Genomic DNA, 5,037 nt, shown 5'->3' with positions numbered 1-5,037 from the left:
AAACATTGTACCACAGTGATATATATGCATTCATGTTTATAGCAACAGTTTGTAATAGCTAAAACTTACAAGCATTCTAAATTTATACATTGGAGTAGTACTCAGAAATAATGAAAGATACAGTCAAGGATTTTATAGGATGTAACTAGAGACCATACTCATAAGTGAAATAAATCAAACTTACATGTATAGACATAGTATTGTCTCCCTAATGTAAAAAAAGCTAAAAAAAGTAAATACGATGCAAAAGGTACAATAGATATTGTAAAAGGTAAAGAAACTGCTGAAAAAGAAAGAGCAACTGGAATAGGAGACAGTAAAAAAGAAAATTACACACACACACACACACACACACACACACACACACACAGAGATAGCTAAGATAGTTGTACCACTAATTTCTATTAGTCCACTAAGGGTAACAGTTAGTGATAATATTGTTTGATCAATTTCTTATGCCTATGTCTTGTAATCTGAGCAACTATTTTGAAGATAACAATATGCATGTCATAGAGTAATTGTTAATTTCCTGCCATCTTGTTTTGAAATTCCATGTCATTTTCATTGGATTTTTTCTTCCTTTGAAATAAAAAATTAAAGAGCAAATTCACTGTGAAAAAAAGTGGCTTCCTTGGTTATGGCCTTAAAAGGAATAAATTCTACTTCTGGATTATTTGGTTCTATGTCTGGATCTTGGTTATGGACTTAAAAGGATTAAATTCTATGTCTGGATCTTTTGGTTCAAAAGATCTAGTCAGGATCCAAGGATCCTGAAGAGGATCCTTGAAGATCTGGAAGATCTCCAAGAATCCAGGATCCAAGAAGAGCTGGAAGATCAAACTTCCTTGCTGCAGGTGTGGAGAGCCAGGCCATTTTAAGAAGAACCCTGACAAGCATCACCATTGTAAGGGTGACCATGGGAAGCTTGACCGCACTGAAGTTCCCAGGGATAAGACCCATTGTACCAGCTGGTCCAGCGAGATTGAGGAGCCCATGGGGGATCTCTCCCTTCTCCCTCTGGCTGGACTATCATCTCCTGGCAGAAGTCATTGCTGCCCATCATTGTAGAGGGAAAGAAAACCAGCCCACTGCTAGACATGGGCATGTGTCTTCTCTTTGAGCATGGGTTCCCTTGCTACCACCATACCTAAGTGAAAGGAGTCACTGGAGAGAAAGTAACTCTGTTTCTCACAGTTCTTGGGCTGCAAGTGGGATGACTATGTCTTCTCTCATTCCTTTTTGATTATTCCTGAAAGTCCAGTTTGTCTCCTGGGTAGAGATATCCTATCTTGTTCAAATACTTCAATGTATATGGACCCAGGTCAGGTATGGTGCCACCTTCTCCTGAAGACAGAATCAAATCATGAAATGTCAGCAACTAAGGATAGAGTACAGAGGGCAAAAAGAGCTGTTACCATGTAGCTACATCTCAAATATCACATTATTTTTCTTCAAGGGTCACAATACCCTCTAAGACCTGAAATTAAAAAAGGAATATCGCCCATCATCAACAATTTAATGGCACAAGGTTTACTTACACCCTGTAACAGCCCTTGCCACTCTCCAACCTCAGGAGTTTAAAAGAGCAAAGGAGAGTAGTGGCTGGTACAGGACCTTAAATTGGTAACTGAGGCAGTAGTGTCAGTCCACTCAGTAGCATCTAATCCATACTTTCTCCTTTCTCAGATCCCAGATAATGCCAGTTGGCTTTCAGTGTTAGACTTAAAAGATTCCTTCTTTTGTCTTCCTATACATAGAGATTCCTAGTTTCTTTTGCTTTTGAAAATCCTCACAGCCAGGCTCTCAACTGGCTTGGACCGTGTGTCCTCTTGGGTTCAGAAAACAGTCTTCAATTTTTAGTGCAAGTTTTTTCCCACAGCTTGTCATAGTTTAAATATTCCCAGTGCACAGTCTTGCAATATGTAGATTATACACTGCTACTAAGTCCCTCAGGAGAGCTCTGTAGCTAAGAAATTTGTATTCAATTGAATTTTGTAGTGGAAAGAGGTTATAAGGTCTCTAGGTCTAAGGCATAACTTTGGAACATTGTGATCAAATACTTATTACAGCTAGGGGAACCCAAATGCTGGAGGAAGACAATTAAATCAATCATATTCTTCCCCAACCCAAGACTACAAAATAGCTAGGGAATTTCTACTAATTACAAGCTATCATTTTCTTTGGATAATGGGTTGAGATTGCAAGATCCCTCTATCAACTGAGAAAGGAAGCTTAGAAAAGAGATATCTATATTTCAGTTTGGGAACTTAGTTTCCAAACTGCATTCATGAAATTTAAACAAGCATTTCTGGATGTCCCACTACTGAGCCTACTGACAGGATGTCATTTTTGTCTGTACACTGATGAAAGGCCTGCCATGGATTTTGGGAGTGTTTACACAGTGGAGGACCTTCTCAACATTCTTCAGAGTGTCTGATCATAAATCAGGCATTGTAGCAAAGGGATGTCCTGTGCATCTTACAACCATGTGTGTCATAGCTCTCCTGTACCAGAGGCATATGAGCTAACTTTAGGCACAAATCTTGCTGCATGTACACTTAACAGTGTGACAGGACTTCTTTCTCCCAATGGGAGCCTACCGCTATCAGACACATTACTTCTTAAATACCAGGCTCTACTTCTAGAAGGGTCAGCCACTCAATTAAAGACATGTTCCTTTTTAAATTCTGTCAGCTTTATTCCACAAAAGGGGGGGAAAACCTGAGGTTTAAAAATGTGACTATGAACAAGGAATCCTGTATTTTCACACAGGGGACTTGTTAGACACACCCCTCACTGACCCTGATTTGACCCTCTTCTGTGATGACAGTTACCTCATGGAAAATGGGGCAAAAAGGTCAAGTTATACTTTAGTGACTCTACATCAGGCACTTGAAATGGCCTCACTACCCCATGGACTCATCCCTAGGTAGTGGAAATCATAGCTCTGACAAAGCTTTACAGCTCATTAAAGGACAAAAAGTCAGATCTATCTGTCTATCTATCTATCTATCTATCTATCTATCTATCTATCTATCTACCTTATTGAGAAAGAAATAACAATGAGACAGTTTTAAAGCAGGTTAGTAGGTCAGTTACAATAATTAATACATTGCATATTGTTGTCTTCACAGTAGTTATTCATAGTACAAGATGCAAATATGGTAGTTTGTCTAAACACTGTTAGTACAAATCTTTCTTCTCATTGAACTAAGAGAAAGTAGGTATATATCTACCCTAACTATATACATATATACATACATACATATATTTACTACAAAGTGGTCCTTCATTTATATCAACCTTTTTTTTTTTACTTATGTCAGTGATGGATATTCCCTTGCCATTCAAATATTGTAGGTGCATGAATTCAGCAAAGTAATTCAATATAGTCCAGTAGTTCATAATACTAGTGGGTTATCCATGGAACTGGCAATGTCAGAAGTTGTTGACTTGAGCCTTTTACAGCTTAGCATATTAATAAGGCTTTACTTTTTATACCACATTTTTACACTTTTGTGCTGGATGGTTAAGTCCAAGATAAAGCAAGACCTATATAACAGGAAATGTAACTTTTGTATCTGCCAAGGTCAGTCAAATCCCCTCAGAATTTACTGTGAAGCTCTGTACAACAGTTTGTAGATCAAAAAGTCAATATTTCTGGGGCTTCTCTTCCTTGTGCACCTTCACATACTGCCTCAGATGAGAGCTTGGGCTAAAGCACTTGCCACACTCACTGCACTTGTAGGGCTTCTCCCCATTGTGGGTTATCTGATGCTGAATCAGGTGGGAGCTCTGGCTGAAACACTGGCCACACTCATCACACTGGTAGCGCTTTTCTCCAGCATGGATTCTCTGGTGCTGAATGAGATTTGAACTCTGTTCCTCTCCACACTCATCACGTGTACAGGGCTTTTCCCCAGTATGGATGCAACAATGCTGAATGAGATTAGAGCTCTGAAAGAAACTTTTTCCATAATCAGCACATTTATGGGATTTCTTTCCAGTATGGATCTTCTGGGTTGAAAAAGAGTGGAGTTCTGACTGAAACTCTTTTCACATTCAGCACATTTGTAGGGTTTCTCATCCAAGCTTCTTCTCAGCCTGCTCAAACCGGAGTCGAAGCAAATGGTCACTCCCCATTTCTGTCATTGTGGGACTGTTTTATACTTGCTCTTATTCTCATAGGCTTTTCCTTGGCTTGAGCCCCTAGAAATTCTCCCTTTACATTTTGCTAGCTTCATGATGAAAAGTTGAATGTATTCATCAAACAGTCTACCGTTTTCTAAACTAAAGTCTCATTTCCTACAGCTAGCAAGGTCAGTATTTTCTCTCTCCCACCACCACCCTAACCAGACCTTGCACCCCGCTGGAAGTGCAGAAACGCTGGGGCAAAATCATCAGGGCAAAGCCTCCTGTAGTGACCTCCTGGAAAGCTGGGGCAGGAAGAAAGTCAACGGCTGGTCCCCAACAAGGAAAGGGCATGGCTTCTGGCCTTTAAAACAATAAATAAATAAATAAAAAGTAAAGATAAAAGCTCTGTCTTCCAACTGGGAATGCTTACTAGTAAAGGACTTAGATACTGACACTTTCACTAGCATAGAGACCTTGGGGATTTAATGACATTGGGTTGAAGCTATGTGGGTCCACCTACCCTCATTTCTTTTTTATGTGACACGGAGCAGAAAGAACTGAAAGTACGCTTTTAGAACTGTGGACCCTTATTAATAGAACACTTAAAAATTGGATCCTTCCTTAGCATGGAGTTATTGAGAGTTTAATGTCATTGGGCTAATGCTACATGGGTCCAACTGCCCTATTTCATTTATGTGATATGGAGCATAAAGAACTGAGAATATGTTTTTAGGAGTAGGGCCAGTTAATAGTAGAATACTTAGATCCTGGATCCCTCCCTGGTGTGAAGACATTGAGGGTTTAATGAAGGCTGATACTATGGGAGTCTAGCTGCTCCCTTTTGTTAAGTGTGACATGGATCACAAAGAATTGAAAACAGGTTTTGAGAATAGATTTTTGTCC

At 39.5% G+C, this 5,037-nt stretch overlaps 1 pseudogene; it reads right to left on the bottom strand.

Annotated features, from left to right (window-relative positions):
- Positions 1-3,651: 3,651 nt before the first annotated feature.
- LOC101561479 lies at positions 3,652-4,244 on the bottom strand (annotated as a pseudogene).
- Positions 4,245-5,037: the final 793 nt, after the last annotated feature.

Source organism: Octodon degus, unplaced genomic scaffold (genome assembly GCF_000260255.1).
Source record: "Octodon degus isolate 3935 unplaced genomic scaffold, OctDeg1.0 scaffold00188, whole genome shotgun sequence".
NCBI classification, from domain to species: domain Eukaryota; kingdom Metazoa; phylum Chordata; class Mammalia; order Rodentia; family Octodontidae; genus Octodon; species Octodon degus.
The sequence above is the reverse complement of the archived record's forward strand: the minus strand, read 5'-3'. Positions and strand labels throughout refer to the sequence as shown.